General features: G+C 35.3%; 1 protein-coding gene across 35 annotated transcripts in view; it reads right to left on the reverse strand.

Moving 5' to 3' along the window:
* ADGRL2 (adhesion G protein-coupled receptor L2) overlaps positions 1–20679 on the reverse strand; it is a 624153-nt gene that overhangs the window by 94753 nt on the left and 508721 nt on the right. The window lies entirely within an intron of this gene.

The following is a 20679-nucleotide window of genomic DNA, read 5'->3' on the forward strand; positions in this document are numbered from 1 at the left end:
GTGGCTCAGTCAGTTAAAGCTTCTGACTTTGGCTCAGGTCATGATCTTGCCGCTTGTGGGTTCGGGCCCAGCGCTGGGCTCTGTGCTGACAGCTCAGAGCCTGGAGCCTGCTTCCGATTCGGTGTCTCTCTCTCTCTCTCTCTCTCTCTCTCTCTCTCTCTCTCTGCCCTTCCCCCACTCACACTCTGTCTCTCTCTCTCAAAAATAATAAACATTAAAAAAAATTTTAATAAAGAAAAAAAGAAATTACTATCAGAAATGCAATTTCTCAAGTCATTCACACTGTATCATCAAATTAAAATTCTTAAGTAATTCTGTATAATTTATTCACTGACAACAAAAAAACAGAGATACAGTCACAGAATAAGTAACAGCACAACAATTTCATCATCTCCTCAGGCACAATAGTTTATTTCTACTTCCACATTGATTAATATAATTTTCTAACAATTTTATTTCTTTCACTACTCTTCTGTTATCATAAATTCCATTAGCAACCCCACCCTAACCTCAGAGTGTTTGTTCTTAAAAGCAGTTAAACAAGAAGCAGAAATGCAAAACTGAGATTCGTTCCTTCATCCAGTGACTTAGGTAAAAAGCCATACATACTACCTAAAAGATTCTATTCCTTTCTTGTCACTGTATTAATCTGACAAATAAAACTAGTTGGGGGCAGAGCCCTCATTTAAAGTACTCCACAGCTAGATCTCCAGATCAAAGAGTCAAAATTTGGATTCTAAGTCTTTTTGTTAATGTCTTATGTATTTAAGCATAAAACAACCAATATTTTTTTCAATACCAAAAAGACCCCAGGAGAAACTATCGGCCATAATTTCATTCTTGAGGAGGTACATTTAACTTGAATCAATGAGGGAAAACAATGTAAATGGATAGAAGATTTCCATGTCAATTACCTTTATTGGACAACAATAAAGTTGTGGAGAAGTTACTTGTGTAACAATTGGCTTCCTCATTAAAGGTATCTGTAAGGGGGGCCAAATTAACACTAATTCTAAAACTTATTTGAGTTAACTACATTGAAACTGCACTGAAACCACCCACTCATTTCTCTCAATCCCAAACAACCATCCAAAGGTGATCACATTTAACTGTTGACTAAAACAAGTGTCCTAGAAGAGAAAGGCATTGTATCTCCACACACATTCCTATGAAGTATTTATTTCTCACTTCAGTTAGGAAAGATTAACGCAGCCTGAAGCCAGTCTCAACTCTTATCTTGACTTTTTACAAACTGTCACCCACACTAACACTTCAATCACTTAAAAAGTGTCAGCTGTTTAACCTGTTTCCCACTGAAAAAAAGGGAGAAATTTCAGGTCTTTCCTCTACCTGCCGCAAAAGGCACTCTTCTTTTCCTAAAACCTGAAAGGACTTCTGAAAGTTAGAACTTCATTTATTTATTTATTTTTTTACCGAGCACAATACTATTGAAGATGACAGAAAGGCTTTTCGGTTAGGAGTGACAAAGCATCTTCCAATAAAGTCCTGCAAGGGGGCTTGGGGGCTTCCGCAGAATGCTTACTGAAGTAACTTCCCACCTCAAAAAAGCTATTTATGACACCAAAGTTGATTTTTAAAATTTCCTTTTTTCTCTTTAATGATGCTTAAAATCTGATTCTAAATTATACCACAAACATGAATTTCATTAACCCAAACTGTGGACTATCACTACTAACCTGTAAGACTTTATAACTGAAGGTTATTTGCATCTCATGAACAATTTGTAAAGATGCATTTCTAAAAGATAGAAGGAGCTTATGAAAACAAGTAATCAAGTGGGTAAAATGATACATAAGAAATAAAATTACTACAGTAAACACTGCAGTATTATGCTATTACTTTTCTCAGTGAATGCTCCTGGACCAATTAAAAGGTGCAAAGTGACAAAATGAGTGAAACTAGGAGATCCTGGTGGTATAATGAGTGAAAATTACGCAGTAGTGAGCCCATTTTGTGAACTTCGCTTTGAAACACAAACACAGGGTGCCTGGGTGGCGGGCTCAGTCAGTTAAGCGTCTGACTTCAGCTCAGTTCATAATCTCATGGTTTGTGAGTTCGAGCCCCACATCGGACTCTGTGCTGACAGCTCAGAGCCTGGAGCTTGATTTGGATTCTGTGTCTCCCTCTCTCTCTCTCTGCCCATCCCCCACTCGTGCTCTGTCTGTCTCTCTCTCAAGAATAAGCATGAAAAAAAACCTTTTTTTTAAACCCACAAACTCAAAATAATCAAACCACCACTAAATGGAAAACAGCATTTCTAACATTATCTCTTACTAACATCTCTGGCAGCCTCACCCAAATACATTTATTGTTCACTCATTCATCCATTATGTATTTGTGTTTCTGGCACATTCAAATTCCTCCATCAGACTATTTTGGAGTAAGTCAAAGAAACTAACAACCCCTCAGGTTGCAGGCAATCCTGCTACTTCTCCGAACTACAGAAGGCCCGCACAGTGGTAAAAGTGCTCCTTGAAGTAAAGATGAGTAATGCAAGTCCTCACTCCTCTACTAACTGTGATGAGTTAAAACGGAAACCGCTTCCCCAAATGCTATGAAGGTTGTCAAATAATTCCTTAAATGACAGTATGGCTGAGGTCATGCTTGGTGTCAGTGCTGTTATTTTTGTTTTGGGCTGCTGAGGTCTGTTCAATTTTTAATGAAAGACGAGGTTTTAAAGAACACACAAAACTGCCGGCTAACTCAGTCATTAGAACATACGACTCTTTTTTTTTTTTTTTTTTTTAATTTTTTTTTTCAACGTTTTTTATTTATTTTTGGGACAGAGAGAGACAGAGCATGAACGGGGGAGGGGCAGAGAGAGAGGGAGACACAGAATCGGAAACAGGCTCCAGGCTCTGAGCCATCAGCCCAGAGCCCGACGCGGGGCTCGAACTCACGGACTGCGAGATCGTGACCTGGCTGAAGTCGGACGTTTAACCGACTGCGCCACCCAGGTGCCCCGAACATACGACTCTTAAAGAGCACACAAACTGTTCTCAAATATGGGTCACCAGAACACTCAGGGAGGGAGGCAAGGAGGCAGAGAGAGATAAGTTTAATCTTACATTGTAAAGTTATAAAATGTTGCCTTAAAAAAGAAACACTACTACTTTTCTGCAGAGGTAAAATTACATCTTCGCTCCTATTTAACTGCCAAACGAAACATCAAGGGAACTAAGGAACAGCATGGTAGCAGATCCACCAGCACAGGCCCTGCCCCTACATACACAGCCCATTGTTGTCTTTCATACTTGCTCCCTACGGGTACCGACAGTGCACAGACAACACAGCAGTTCCGACTGCTGGACTCAGACATTCTAACGAATTATAAGGAATTGTAGGAAAAAGGCTCTTAGGAACCCTGTTTGAACCAGTGTTGCTATGCCCTTGCGTACTACTCTACTGCCCCTTCCCTGGTACTTAAAATGTTTACTTCCCTTTACAACCTCAACTACTTCTAATTTCACCCTTATGAAGCTGAGTTTTTCCCAGATTAAAAAAAAAAAACTCCCTTACTATTCAAGGAAAAAAAAAAAGAAAGAAAAAAGAAAAACAATAGAAGAGCTTGATAAGAATCTCAAAAACAAGCAGTGCTTCTTATCAGAAAATGAGAGTAACTTTAGGTGAATCTGATTTATAATGACAACAGGAATGTTTCAGAAAATTTATCTCCCAAGATAAACTGTCTAAGCAAATAATCAAAGGTTAAATACTTCATATAAATCATAAGCACTGACTTCAAAGCAGGTAAAGAAAAAGAAAGAAAAATGAAATAAATGTAAGTATCAAACATTTACAATGGTGAATTTAATTGGTAAAAGCAAACAGGCAAAAAATTAAAAATTTCTCCTATAAATTACCAGACTTGTTATAGTATTATAAAACAGACAGCCTAATATATTTCTGAGGCTTTACAAACTGGTATAATCTTTCTAAAAAAGAGCCTCATAAAATTCCTTTTGTAAGAACATACTCTAAAAAGAACCCAAAAATTTGACAGAGATTTGTATATTCATAATAATGAAAAATTTGAGACAAACCGAAGGCTAAAATTAGGGAAATGATGTAAAAGTACACTGCTGAAACAGAATAGGATACAACCCTAAGCAACAATATTATAATATTATAAATATAATAAGTAACACTAAGTATTATAGATAATAAATAATAAACTTCAGGAATGCATTCCCAGAAAATTGTACAAAAGAATTATAAATCTACCTCAACATATAAAGAGAGATAAATGCACAGGGTAAAAAACAGTCCAGGAAATGGAAACCCTTTGTGGCATAGCAGAGACCATCACCATAACCAACTGGGAACTGAAGAAAACTGGCCACCAACCCTGAGATACCGAGAGGCAGAACTTGGGTTAAAGTGAACAGGTGAACAAAGAAACACTCAGCCTAAGAGGCTAACAGGAATCCTGTTCTCCTTTATGAGAATGATCTGAAAATACACCATATCTCACCCTGACAATCAAAGTGCCTCCTTGACCTCCTTGGTTCTGAGTTACTGGACTGTGCACACCAGATGCCTGTGTGAACGTGGAGCTCCTGGTGGTTTTTCCCAACACACTGCATATGTCCCTCCCTCCCTTTATCACAATTCCCTCACTGCATCTGAGATACGTTTTTCTTGGGAAATCCATGCCAGAGCACATTTATACAGTAAGAAATATTTTGTTCATGCAGGGACCTGTCTCCTAAAGACTGCATGGGTTTCTCCTACTCCCCACCTCTCCCAACTTATACTTTCTTCTGTTTTATAAAAATTATTTTTTTAACATTTATTTATTATTGAGAGACAGAGAGAGACAGAGCATGAGCATGGGAGGGGCAGGGAGAGGAGGAGACACAGAATCTGAAGGAGGCTCCAGGCTCTGAGCTGTCAGCACAGAGCCCGACGCGGGGCTCGAACTCACAAACCCAGCGAGATCATGATCTGAGCTGAAGTCAGACGCTCAACCGACTGAGCCACCCAGGAGCCTCTATACTTTCTTCTTGTTGTTTGTTCCAAATGTCCTGCAACTCCATCCAGACTTCCTCCAAGTACATCCCAGGGTGGCCAGTTCGCTGTTGTTTGTGTTAGTCTTTACATGCTGAAAGGTGGATGAATAATCTGTTTTTATGGAATTAACTATTCATGTAAAAGAAAGAAGCAAATGGTACTGGTGACATCAAGGTGCCATGTGGAAAATTCTAATAATTTACATATTCCATATAATGTATTAAAATGTACAAAGTTAATCTGTTTACACTATGGAATTGAATCTTAAATCTAGTATGTGCATTCCTGACTTTGTAGCTTTTTTCATACAATTCACCCCACTTTAGAATTCCTTCCTATATGCTCAGGCCACCCCCTCTTTAGAGCTCAAGAGCTCCCTCCTCTTACAGTCTTTGCTAGGAGAAGATATGTTTTAAAGCCATCAGAACCTACGAGAAGGCACACCTAATTGAGAGATGGGATGACAAGTTTTGCATTTACACAAATTATGTTCACAAGACTCCCAAAATCACACTAATAAAGGAACAAGATCATTAAAGGAGGGGTCACTGGGTATCATAGTGCCCCACAGGCACCACTCTCATACACTGAGTCTTACTGAACAGGCAAAGAGTAGAGCCAGCACATCCATATTCCTGAGGCTTCCCCAAGAATGCAGAGACAAAAAACCACTCCTGTCCTTTGGTAAGATGCTCTCTCCATCCCCCTGATGATGGGGACTTTTGACTTCAGTTTCTGCTCTGCAACAGTATTCTTCTGCAAGCCTGTCAACCATATTAACTTGTAAGAGAAGGATCCACTTACATCCCACAGGCTGGCTAACTGCGCTTGCTCCGTGTGTGCTTTAAAATCTAGTTGTCGAGGGGCGCCTGGGTGGCGCAGTCGGTTAAGCGTCCGACTTCAGCCAGGTCACGATCTCGCGGTCCGTGAGTTCGAGCCCCGCGGCGGGCTCTGGGCTGATGGCTCGGAGCCTGGAGCCTGTTTCCGATTCTGTGTCTCTTTCTCTCTCTGCCCCTCCCCCGTTCATGCTCTGTCTCTCTGTCCCAAAAATAAATAAATTAAAAAAAAGTTGAAAAAAAAAAATTTAAAAAAAATAAAAATAAAAAAATAAATAAAATCTAGTTGTCGGCTGCACATTTGTCTTTAAAGTTTCAGTCTTCTGGAACAAGAAGACTTCTAGGAACTTATTAATCATATGCTATTTTTCAGATGTACTGTATAGTCCAGCACAGATTGTCTAGATTTGAACTTAGGCTCCTGTTTACTAGTTGAATGATGCTGTTCAGATAGAAAAGTCTGTACTTCAGTTTCCCTATCTGCAAAACTGAGATAATAATAGCTCTTCTGTCTCAGAGGGTTCGTGAGGGCTAAAGAAGTTACTACATGTATTCACAAACAGTGCCTGGCAACTCTAAGTGCTCAATTTTGCCAACACGCTTCTCTTAAAATGACACCTAGTCACAGGCTCTGGAGTGAACTAAGGAAATAGCGTAACTAGTAAATTATAAACTAGAGATAATTGAATAACTCATTAGATGTAGATAATTTACAGATTATGAAATCATAATTATAGGTAATTAGAAATAAGCTAGTCCATGTTGTTCCCATTTCTCTTCCCTATACTTTCTTTGAGGGCACAAAGTTCATTTGCCAGTTGTGTGTGTGTGTGTGTGTGTGTGTGTGTGTGTGTGTGCGCATGCGCGCAAATGCACGTGCATGCAAAGTACACTGGTAGACCGGTCAGGAAAAAGGACCCTGACTTGTAAGAACTTACATACATATTCTAGACACAGTATACATTATCTCACTTAATTATCACAATGACCTTGCTGCATCCACAGAGTATACTGGCTGTATGGTGAATTTTCACTCTTCCCTTTTTAACATTAGAAACAGAAATACCTCCTCTGAGGAGTCTTCTCTGACCATATAACCATGCCATCCCACTTCACCTCCTAACCTGTGTCATAATCTGACAAGGCATCCGTGTACATTCTCTGCACTTATCACATGGCTTCAAACTCATCTGTTTATCTGTTTATCCTTTAAGACTACAAATTCCTTGAAGGCATGAACACTTACTCCTATTTGTGTCCCAAGCATCTAGCAGAGTGCCTGGTTATAGTAAACACTTAATATAGATGTGATGTTAATTTTACAGCTCAGAAAATGGAGGCTCTGGGATACAGATCCAAGGTTACATTACTGTAAAGGAAGTCTGATGACTGGCTTTAATCCTCCTCTCACTATACTATGGTACCCTGTCAAGTCCTACTATCAGTAGTTATTTTTTGAAATTCCAAGCCACTTTACTTCAACACCCTTTAAGCCTATTTTACCATGGGAATCACTGCAATCCTAAGTCCCTGAAAACTTTTCCCAGACATTTAAATGAAATCCATCATTAAATGCACATTAAAGAGACACACTGATACTTTTTTTCAGATTTTCCATAGGTTATATTAAACTTGTTTTGTAAACTTTATGTTTGAATACATAACTCTCTCACCCAGTAACACTTTTGCGTATTATACAAATAGAATACTTATTTGGAAATCTGATAGGCAAAATCTCAAAGTCATCCAAAAGTTAATATCAAACATTTTAATGATGAAAACTTCATTACACATAACATTATTACAATTTTTTTTCTGAGCATTCAGATGTCAGCATTTCTTATTACCCAAACCAAATGATCAAAGACTATAAAACCTCTGCAGGATTCAAAGGCAACAGACTAAAAGGTTCTATATATCTTGGTCTATTGCCTTGTTCACCTTTGCTTTCATAGTGTCTAGCACAAAGTCAGTAAATTAATCATCTCACTAAAATTTCATTTCATTATTTCTGAGGAAATATGCCTGCTTACACATTACTTTGCAGAAATTATACATTGATAGTCTACAGAGATACGCCCTCTGTGGATATGAAAAGGAAAGGAAGCCACAGTTTTCCTAAGCCACACAAGCTTTAACAGAAGCCCATTGGAGTGTGCTTTCTGGAGTTGGAAAATATGTGCTTGGATTTTTATAGAGGCATCGTCACCTTGCCTGAGCCCCTATATCTCAATCTCCTTTTTCACTAACAATTTTACCTGAACCAAAATAATCAGATGGCACCCACTATTTCTAAACAGCCTTACCATTCACTTTATCAGACTCAATATGTTAAATGTTATATAGTCTGCAAAAACAGGAGATACTGTGGTGTCAAACGCCTGAAGTCAGTAACTTCTACAAAAAAATTATATAACTACCTTTAATAAGCAACTCCACTATTTTCTCAAGTATAATTAGGAATTTCTTTATGATATCTTCTCAGTGTCCATCATGTTATAATTTGCATTCAGATGCTTTCTGACTAAAGATGAAAAAGAAAGTCTGTGTGAGGGTATATACAGTTTCTGTTCTCTTCACAATTATAATCACAGCACCTACATGGGTACTTAATAAGTACATGTTAACATGCCAACAGTAACCATCCTATGTCCACATGTTTTTATATCAAATTTTAAATTTTAATTCCTTGAGATAACTCCATTTTTAATCTTTTAAATTTAATTTTCTGTTAATCATGTTATTGCCTATTTCAATTTTTTTAGCTCAGTTATTCATCACTGAAACATTTATTGAGTGGTCACCATAAGCTATGCAAGATACACTGCACTGAAATGAATTTTGCAATTTCCATTTTTAGGCAGCTCAGTCTTAAAAGTATGAAGCCAGAGCACATCACACAGTGAGAGAAAGGTGAATGACTTCATAAAAGATAGATGACTATCTTGACAGAAGAGATATCAAGGACGGTTCCTTAGAAAAGGCAATGTTTTAAAAACCCCAATATCAACAATATACAAACTCAAACAGGGAAGGATCTGACTAGAAATGAAATGAGAGAAAGACCACATGAAGATCATTTTTAACCTATTACTAATTTATATTTAAAACTAAATTTTTCTTGCTATTATTTTTCGTTTACTCAACAAAGGTAGCCTTGTTCGTCATTCAAGATTTCATATATTGCCCTAGGTATTTTGCAAAGGTTTAGAAGACTGCTCCAGTATTTCCAAAAATACTAAAATAAAACCCAACTGGCTGGGAAACTCAATAAAACTCAACTAGCATGTTGTAAAAAGATTTGTAAAATTAACTCATTTTACTCTTTATCAAAAAAGAAGTTCCTCACTGTCTACAGTGAGACATGTATTCATGAATTCATGAATACCCCTCCTGAAATTCTCCCATAACTCGTCATCTCCATCTTTGAGTCTTTCTCTACTTCGGTTAAACAACCAAGCTGCTACCTTTTTCCTTCTAAAAGCAGATCTCATTCTAGCAGGTTTAATAGGCTTGGCAGCTCGCCTGGTCTCCATGATAGCCTTCACATGCCTAAGTGTGGCATGCGATACCTCTTGGCTTTCTAGCCACATCCAAAGTGTCCAGACTCATCTCTTTCAATTCTCTACCTAAAATGAATCTAATCATACTCATCTTTCAAGGATATATTCTAATGTCATGAGGTATTTTCTGAGCCTGACAATCAGAATTAATCACATGCTCACTATGCGCTCATAGCTTTTATACAGGGCCTGAATTATCACACTTAGTGATTAGGAATAATTACAATTTATATAGGTACTACTCTTTCAGAATATCAACACTTGTATGTTTCTTATTTATCCTTTTATTCCTAAAAGTATCTTCATATGATAAGTTACATTTTTTTTTTAAATCAATCTCAGAAAAACTTATACAATTAAAATTTCATCTGGGAATGTTAGAACTGGGACAGAATCACGCAGCCCCGTATGTATGTATGTATGTATGTATTTATAAACTATATCCCACAGGCATGATACTGTCTATCAAAACATAATATACTTATTATGTTCACATACAATTAATAGAAATTTCATGAAAGATATTCTTCATATATAACCTATTTAATTTGCTTTTCTCTTTCACTCAAGTGCTTATCATACCCACCAAATACTGCATTCACAAACTGCAACCTACAATCTAAAAGGCACTGATCTAGTCTAAATCCTTAAATGAGAAAGTGGAACTCGGCAATCGTTACGTGAATCCCCCAAGGTTCCTGAACCTAGTTAATATTAGGCAATATATTCTAACGCACTGGGGCAACTGTTCTACACATTCTCAGTATGCATATTTGTACATTCTATCTATCAATTGGTTCAGTAAGAAATCTGAAGCTTCCAATGAATACTCAAAGCTCTATTCCGACAAAGTAATGATTCGCCTCAAATCATATTTAATACCAGTTATAAATTTACTTATAACAATCCCTAATAAATATACAATATACACTCAGAAGGTCTATCTTTGGCTAATTACACTAGGGGGCACTTTTCAAAATCTCTAGACTTTAGGACTAAGTGCATCTTTCTGAGAAAGTGTGTCACATTCCTGGAATTTCAGAGCTATGGTCTTTTAATCCATTACCAGTTTTCTATCAAGGGATTACTGTCTTGTTTTTCTTACATTAATTATATATAGAATCCTCAGGCAGAAATTCTGACAGAAAGAATGTAAACGAGCTAAGCAGATGCTATTTTAATTAAAAAGAGTACATGCAAATATTTCATTTTGCGTAGGAATTCAATAAAGATTTAGTTATTTTTATTTGGCAGGTTTTGTTGTTTAAATAAAAACCACATGTTAAAAAGGTTATCACATTTGATTATTAATAATGCAGAATAAGTATTCAACCAAGAGCTTCTTCTGCAAAGATAATAAGTATCTAAGGAATATTTGGGAGGGGAAAACACAGGAAATATAAAATTATCTATGGTTACCTTGTTCTAAGAAGCTGAACTTTTGCTTTCTGGCAAAAAATTATCTGATTACTACCAAATTTAAAAGACTATAATTTGGACAATATAAAATGTATATAATTATGACTATAACTGCAAAGAAGTTAACTTGTAGTTTACATCTAAAACAATACACTGAAATACAAATCATGTACAAACTATTTAAAACTACTTTCAAGGAAAAAAGATAAAATTTACATGCTGCAACCACGCTCCTCTGGGGAGGTCATTACTAAGTTATTAGTGAGTATTGACTAATATCACCTAATATAAGATCCATTTAATTTCAGTTAACTGTTATTTAAGTGACCTGCCTAGATTTTCACAAAGCTACAGGCTAAACCTAATTTGTCCCTGTTTTAGAGTAACATCAATTTGGAATTGTCTCAACGTATTGTCTCAACAATAGTAACAGGATATTCAAAGTTGGGAAAGACAGAATTTATGGAAATCCCAATGCTTAATTAAATCACAGAATGAGGTTTTGAAGTAGTAAATAATAAATCACAATGAATCCTCAATCTGGTTGTCAAGGAAACTACTTTGCCTCTGCCATAATTGCTGTGATCCCCATCTTGCCCTTTTTGACACCAAGCCTTATCATGCATTCTGGTCAGAGACTGAGAGTAGCTTTTCTATTCCTTTCAGGCAATCATGTAACATGCATTGAGCTTGACTGAACAGGGCCATGCGACCATACAAACACTGAATTCAAGGCCTTTTCCTTTTCTATCTAGAGACGGTAATTAACTGGTGAGCAGCAGTATATTCCTATCAAGCTTGGCATAAGAAATGGGACCAAGGCGCCTTGGCAGGTCTTAGCAGCTGTGTTTACAGGAAGTTTTCACTAATTTACTAGTTTATTTTCAGAAGACCTATTTGTGAACTGGTAATCATTAATATCTTAAATATCATTTTTTTATTCCTCTTCAAATAAAGATCAGATAATAGGTTTGAAAGATTTATGTGTGTGTTTGTGTGTGTGTATACATATATATATATGTATGTATGTATGTATGTATGTATGTGTGTATATATATATATATTAAACACAAAAAATACACCAAAACATTACATTTAATATTGGTAAACTGATTATTTTAGGTGAAACAGTAAAAGCAGTGCCAAGTAGGTATTACTGGCTCAAAATGGTTTACTTTACTTTCCTTCTATTTTTTTATATTGGTCATTTTAAAAATAGTAACTATTAAAATAAAATCCTGAAATAAATTCGCAGTTTTATGTCCTTAATTCCATACATTGCTTCTACTGTTTTCAATATTTTTTCTTCCCTTAGCAGTGTTTGTTTTCTAATATAATCCTATTCATTTTCAAAAGTACTCCTTTAGTTCATTTTGCTATGTTGTTTGGAATACGATTTTTTAGATCATTTGATTTTGAAGTTCTCTCTACTCACTTCAACCACTATATAGTATAAAAGCATTATTACCATTCTATCATTAAATTCTATCAGTCTACATTGAAAATCAAAATTATCTTCATCAGGAGGACAACTGCTATGATTCAATATCCTTATTCTTTTGTGTCTTATTAAACTCAATACGTTTCTCTAGAGCTGATCACTTATCTAGCAAGAAAGATAGTGACACTGACTATGTCATAAGAAGTGTTAACAGTTCCTGAGTATTGTATAAAAGAATGCATACAAGTGTTTAGTTCTGTTCAGTACATGTTTAGTCAGAAAGCATTCAGTAAATTTTAGCTTCCAACATCATTAGCAATTTTCCTATATTCAATTCAAAATTAAAATACCAGACAAGTAGGGGCACCTGGCTGGCTCAGTTGGTGGAGCATGTGACTCTTGATCTCGGGGTTGTAAGTTTGAGCCCCAAAGTGGGTGTAGAGATCACTTAAAAATAAAATCTTGAATTGCGAAACTCTACTCCTGAAACCAATACTACACTATATATTAACTTGAACCTAAATAAAATAAAATAAAATCCTTAAAAAGCAAGAAAAAAAATCTTGTCTTGCCAAGTAGAGAAAGTAACTAGTTAAAACTAATTAAGAAAGTGTAATAATTATGGGAATTCAAGCAGAACTTTACAAATAGAAAAATAATAAAGTTGAACTGGCTGATACTTGGAAGAAAAGGATCTAGAATCAAAGTTTGGTACAATGTCAGGAAAAACCCAGCCTGAGTAGCCAGGATATAACAAATCATACAGTATGAAATTTACTGCTTAAATATTTTCTCCCTGTTTTTATCTTAATTCAAATTAATGGATTTATTTATTTTCTTTTAGAATTAGTAACTACAAAGTGTCATAGAAAATAGGAGGACCAGGAAGGTATTTACATTTCTTCAAAAATCTGCATCAAAGCAATACAGTCAAAGCTTAATTAATCATGCAAGTAGACACGACAAGAACATGATCCCAAATATTCCTATTGGTTCCACTATGTTAACTCAACATCACAATGAATATTGGTATCTGATTTTCTCAGTGAGACCAATAAACTTAAAAAAAATTGAAGTACTTTTTGTAGTACTTCAGTACACAGGTAGTGTTAGGGTATTACACGTGATTCTTACTCTCTGCCTAAGTTCTCTCATATAAAATACACCATCCTGAAAATAAACTGCGTAACTTCTCAAACTAAATAAAGCAACATAAGATCCTGTCCCACTGAAACACACCATACCTTAACTAGGTAAGTTAATTATGTGCTTTGGTTTCACAAACAAACTGCTGTTGCCAGCTGCATTCTAAATAAGAGTAAACAGAAACAGTTTGAGCTGTCAACAAAAGACATAATTAAATAGAAAAAATGCTGTCAAATAAAACATGGCTACAATATTTAAAACAAATAAGGCCAACCAGATTTGGAATAGACTGTATATCAATGCACCTTAACCATCTTAACCACTAACCAGTTGGGTCAAATAAAAATAATCTAGAAGGAAAAAGCTCACAGAAACGTATTTGTCGGGAAATAAAGTTTTATGCAAATAAAGGTTAAAAGAAATTAAAAAAAAATTTTCAGCTTTTCTCAAGTAGAATTCCACAAGAGAATAAAGCCCTACATAAAATAATTGAAGGTCTATTTTCCCAATTCTGCTATTCTAGATGCACTGGCTAGTGCTAGATGTGTTAGGTCTTAATTACCTACCAGAAATAGCTGAAAGGGGCAAATGGAGCATCTTAAAAATTATGAGAACAGACTCCATAATCTTCAGTTTAAAAGATGCTACGGCTACAAAAGGCATTTAATCTCTCCTTCAGGAGTATCTTCTAACCATAAAGCTAGTTTATATGTTTACAATGTCCTAATTTTTCAAACTGCTTTCACATTTGCTCACTATGTCATTATCCATATAAACAACTCCAGTTATTTGAACATGCTTTGCAGGGAGCATGGTATTTTACTGTAAAAAAAAAAGTCTTTACTGTAATTTTTTTAGATAATTAACTTGAAATGTAATGAATAATGAAAGGGCCAAGAAAATACGTGGGACATTTTAATTACTGGTAGTATATTTGGCATAATAGAAATCCTTCAATAGGTTTGCTAAAATTCAGTCTCTTAAGCTATATAATAGTAGAAACCAGTGAGCTCTGCAAACCACAAGGATTATGGAGGGAAAAACCACCTCTACCTATTTAGCACCAACCTAATTTTTGGATGTTTGGCCACATTTCTCACTTCTAGTTAGGATCATTTTTCTATCTTCATTTCCTGATACCTAAAATCAGAAAACAAAATGCACATATTCCATATAACCTAAAGGCTTCTACAGTACCTCTGTGTTGACATACCAGAAAAGCAGGGAGGTTAATTGAAATGGCAGACTCAGGAAAAAAGAAGATCACTAAACAATTTTCACCCTTGATGAAAGAAAATGTAAATCAATCCAGTATCCACTGACCACCACTTAGATGCTTTAGCACAGTCTGAAGCTGACTTAGGACAAGATTAAGATAAGACACTGTCTTCACCTTGGATAATTTTGGGGAGCAGGAAACAGATCTATACTAGGAATATATATATATATATATATATATATATATATATATATATATATGATTATATATAAAATTCTGATTATATAATGAATAAATATTATGTGTTGAATATGTAATGAACATATATTATATATATTCATTTACATGGCACAGACTGTGTGGTGGAAAAATTGAGAGTAAAGAAACATTAAAGATGGGGCACCTGGGTGGCTCAGTCAGTTAAGCGTCCGACTTCAGCTCAGGTCATGATCTGATCTCACGGTTCGTGGGTTTGAGCCCTGTGTCGGGCTCTGTGCTGACAGTTCAGAGCCTGAAGCCTGCTTTGGATTCCGTGTCTCCTCCTCTCTCTCTACCCTCCCCTGCTCGTGTTCGTTCTCTCTCTCTCTCTCTCTCTCAAAACTAAATAAACATTGAAAAAAAAAAAGAAACACTAATGATAACTAGAATAGTGAAGTAAGATGTTATGAAGGAGGGGAAATCTCATTTTAAACTTGAGAGATGAGCAGAGACAATACAGAGATGATGATGACCAGGATTAAGAACAATCTTAAAGGCAGCTTTCTTGGTTTGTTTGTTCGTTTGTTCCTTCCTCCCTTTCTCTCTCTCTCTCTCTCTCTCTCTCTCTCTCTCTCTCTCTCTCTCTCTTTTTTTCTCTATGTCTGTCTTTCTTATGTGCTGTTTGTAACAACATGAAAATAACAAAAGTGATTTGACAGGAAAAATGTAAACATTAGCATGAGGCTAATATTTAAAATACAGAGGAATTAATACCTTACCCAAAAGAAGTTCTGTTACTCATTATTTTGAGCACCAGATCCATTACTCCTCATACTGTTTCATAACAATATATAGCTTCATATTTAGCATATAAACCGATTTATCCCATAATATACAATTTGAGTACACTAGTATTTCAAAGAAATTTATGAAGAAATTAAGTTGGAGGCCTAGGGGAGTAATACCACCACAATTTTAAAGACTGAAAGATGCTGTTGTACTGGTTAATTCAGGATTTGAAGGGATAAAACTAAGAGATCTTAAAATTGCTTTCTACAAAAAACCCTCAGTTACAAAAGAACTTAAGGTTGACTTAATCTTCCATCTGTAGAAATCAGAGAAGGTTGTTTCATGTGTTTTAACTCAGAGAAACAGGGAATGTCCTAGTACTTGACAAATAACTCCCCTGACAGTATCTGAGGCTTAAATAATGGGACAGAAAGCATTCTAACAAGGGCACCCACAATATGTTCAAAGGACCACTCTTTGAAAAGGAAAAAAACCCAAAAAACAGGGAATTTCCTTAGACATAGCGCAACTTGAAGTATTATTATCTTCAGTGCTCAGATGAAGAGCCAAATCTCAGCATATTTATAGGGCTGTTTTTGCTCACAGTAATAGTAATTAGAATTGGAAATAAAATTCAGTTTGTCTTATATTTTAGCTTCCATAACACTGGAACCTTTTAATCACAGGTATGAAGAAGAGTCACTAAAAGAACTCCCTTGTATTTCAGTACAGATATATCTGTCTCACTTGGGCAAATTCACTTTAAAGATTTTATTCTGGTTGGGTAAATAATCACCAATCAAAGAGTTATAAAGCTTTAAATAATGCCTTAAGAGTTGTCTAATCCAATTGGATAATGTTCTAGATAAGGAAATGATGTCCCAGAAATAATAAGTGTCTGCCCAAGGCTATGTTCAGTGGCAAATCAGTGGCAGGGAAAGGTCAAAACAAATGATTTACTTTCAACTGTGACAATTCTAGTTTCTCAAACTATGACTTCAGTCATAAGTATTTTGAGATTTTTCCCAAGTATGTTCAATAATTACTCTGTTATTTTAAAAATAGTTCCATTCTTCCAGATATGTCCTGATCAAACTGACTCTGAGTCTACATATCTGTATGTTGCACTTCTAATCCTACAAAGCTACAGATTCTCACAGTCTGGTCCTAGATTTGTAAATAATTCAATAGTCTCAAAACCAATCAGAGATACAGATCATTCCCTGAAGGGGTCCAGGTATGAGTAAAAGGAAGAAACAGAAAAATTATTTTCATATTTAATTTCATTGTTAGGCTAATAAATTTAATTAAATGGTTTTAGGAGAAGTATCTTCTTTCAGAATGTGTATTTACATTTTAAAACTGCTAACTTTTTATATGAATCAATTATAGCATAGAACATGTTACCTTTTTAAGAAAATACTTCCCAGTATCTTTAAGAATCTATAAACTATAAACTATAAACCACCTAGGCTTGTATTTATTTCAAGTTTCCCATAAGGCCATTTACTCTTAATTTTTAGCCTTTTACGTGATATTGAGCTATTTCATAATTATAGTTGGAAAGAATAACCTATTAATTTAAAAGGGACACATTACAACATTTCTCTGGTATTACAATATTTTAATTTCTTTTTTGGAGACAAACTCATTGGGAAGTGACCATCTGCTAGGGTGTTAGTATTATTCAGGCAAAGCAATGAATAAATATGCTATGCTGTGAGAAGGAGACCATTAAATGAAAGAAATACAGAAAAAGCAGTGTGAAACCAACAGATTGATTCAATGCCATGGAAAAAGCATTTTTCGTTAATTAATTTCCAAACACAATAATTTTTAAATGCATGCTTTAATTAAAAATAAAAAAAAATCTTTTAAAATCTATTTTTTATTCTAAGTCAAGAATATATTTACAAAACAAACAACTAAAAATCAAACTTATCATTTCTTCTCATGTGATTTCTTCACCATCTATTCATACATAGTTAGGTTATGTCCCCAACATAAATATCGTCCAAATACAATTTTAAAAATATACACAGAGTAACTTAAATTTCATACACTGCTATATTTTCATGTATTTTGAAACATTTTCCAAAAATTTATGTCATCAGTATTCAATGAGTGAGATAAAGTTTAATACTTTTTTTAAATGCTTATTTACTTCTGAGAGAAAGAGACAGAGGTGTGAGCGGAGGAGGGGCAGAGAGAGGAAGACACAGAATCCAAAGCAGGCTCTAGGCTGTCAGCACAGAGCCCAATGTGGGGCTTGAACTCACAGACCATGAGATCATGACCTGAGCTGAAGTCGGATGCTTAACCTGCTGAGCCATCCAGGCACCCCGAGTTCAATACTTGTTTATTTAGGGGCACCTGGATGGTTCAGTTGGTTAAGTGACCAGCTGTGCCTCAGGTCCCGATCTCACAGTTCGGGAGTTCAAGCCCTGCATGGGGTTTCTCTGCTGTCAGCACAGAGCCTGCTTCGGATTCTCTGTCCCCCTCTCTCTCTGCCCCACCCCTGCTCATGCTCTCTCTCTCTCTCTCAAAAGTAAACATTAAGAAATTTTTAAAAATACTTTATTTATAAATGTAAGAATGTCAAATCAACTAATATCTAGATTTCTGATTTCTATTATAGTAATTTCTATGTATGTATAATGTGGGGCCTGTACAAGTATGTAAGATATATACTTAATGAGAAACTGAATCATATTAGGTTATGTTAGGGAAGAGCAGCAAAGTAAGTGGGCCACCATATATAGATAGGGCTTCCTGTGCCTAAGGGGTGAGCTTTAAACAAGAGATTTGCTCACTTGGCCAACTATGGATTCCCTGAATCTCTAGAGAAGCCTATCAGAGGAGAACAAATCACCCTCTATATTGTAGTACAAGTTTAGGACCAGGAACTGTAAATGCTTATTCAAACTACATAATATTCTAATATAGTAAAACAAATGAAAAAGTATAAATTTTTATAACTACTCCCTCATAGTCTGTTTTTTACATCTGTAAACATGATTTACAGAGATTTTTCTTTCTTCCACACACAATTTAATTGCCTTGTCAAGCCTGACTCATGATTAACACCTGGTAAACATTTCAAATGATTTTGATTGCTATTAAGCAGCTAAGCCACTCTCAATAACTTCTAAGGGCAAGGTATCCCTATAGTTAATCTATTTACGCAAATAGCTATCTATTTGAGCCAGCAAAATTTCTTTTAAGATCTATCTCTAACTTCTTTCCCCAAAATACCAAGTTTTTTTTTAAATAAAATGTCTTAGTGCTTTACAAATATGAATTTCTTTAATCCTCCTAACAGTATGGTAATAATCCTCATTTAAAGATAAGCAAAACCAGACAGAAAGAGGATAAGTAAGCAGCCCAAGGTCATGAACAGGAGAGCACTCCTGTTTAAAACTGAAAGGCTGAGATTCACACTCAACCATGCTATGCTCTTCAGCTCTGTGTCATGTCACCTTAGTCATGTCAATTACAGCGATAAATTTTGATGTGCAGAGATAAAGGCAAACACTTTTTAGTTTGAAAGTCAATCCTGAGAATCCACTTTATGTCATCTTAGAATGAGAATATCTATTACAACAAAATGTTGCTACTTCACTGGCACTCAAAACCAAACCAAACTAAACCAAAAAAAAAAAAAAGTGATTAGGGAGACAGAAATAGGAATTAAGTCTCAATATTCTCAAATGAGGGGTTGAGCAGGAGTCGTTAAGATGAATCAGGGAATCTTGTTGCAGAAAAGGAATTAATTCTACTTTCAGTTCGACTACCTAAGAGACTGACTTGCTGATACATAACCCATACCAGTCCACAGCTTAGAAACGATGCTGAATTTTTGAAGCTGAGCTTCCATCAGTAGATGGAATGTGGGAAGTTTTTAGCAGTGTAAAAACCAAAGGCAGGGGGGGAATAACAATGAAAGTCAAGAACTTTTCTCTCAATTTGAGACTGCTACCTTGAGTCTATCACTAACTTACTATGTTATCCTGAACGAACATCGTCATAAAATATTCCTCTAAAAAACGAAGGGGTTGAATTAAATTTTCTCCAAAGTCCTTTTTAAATTCTACAGTCTTTAACTGAAGTTATTCAAGTTAAATAAGCATTTATTGCTAGTCAGGGAACTCTACTTGTTATTAAATGAAAAGCTCTGTTAAATGTAAATCAAGGATTTCTCTCGAGGTCCAAAATGGTGTAATAGAATCAATGGAAAAAAGTAATTTTTATAGCACATCTGAGTAAGTGCAAAAGGTCACATGTCCACTTCAGTATCATTAAGACCTTTACAGGAAATAATGGAACACAGTGTAACAAAGGTACAGCATTAACAAATGTTGGGATTCTTAAATATGATTTCATGGTAGAATGCATACAAAGTTTTGACAGGAGTAAAATGAAAAAAAAAAAAAAGACCTGTATCTGCTTTAAAAAATATCTGAAGATCATATTCAAAGCATATGGTAAAACAAACGTGAATTCCTCTTTTGGCCAGACATTAAAAACTTTTTATATTTTTGAATGACTTTATATCACATAAAGTCATATGTGAAAAGCATTTTGATAGTTTAGCTTCACATATTTAAAAAAAATAGCTCAAATATGCTAACTTTTCGAAAATGTCAACTTTTTAAACTACCTACACCGTTCAGTGAAAGACACAAAAATGTGAAGATTTTCAAGGTCTAGATTCTTATTCAAATGAATACTTATTTCATAAGCACTTGATATACAGTATTCTCCTTTATGCACTTTAAGAAGTTGAACTACTATTGCAAATGCATAATTGATTTATGGGGGAAAAGTTCAAGTGAAGGACATATTACCAACTGTGCATTAAAGAGGCAGGGTAGAAGAAAATGTACAGCTCTAGAACATTTTAAAAGCAATATTTAAAAAATGCAAATGCCAGATACAGGCAATGCTCTCCATTTCACATCAGCACATACGTCACAGTAAACCTAAAGTCCCTCTCCAAAAACAATCACCAAAAGGGAGAGTTTATATCAGAAT

The sequence above is a fragment of the Neofelis nebulosa genome, chromosome 2, assembly GCF_028018385.1.
Source record: "Neofelis nebulosa isolate mNeoNeb1 chromosome 2, mNeoNeb1.pri, whole genome shotgun sequence".
Classification (NCBI taxonomy): domain Eukaryota; kingdom Metazoa; phylum Chordata; class Mammalia; order Carnivora; family Felidae; genus Neofelis; species Neofelis nebulosa.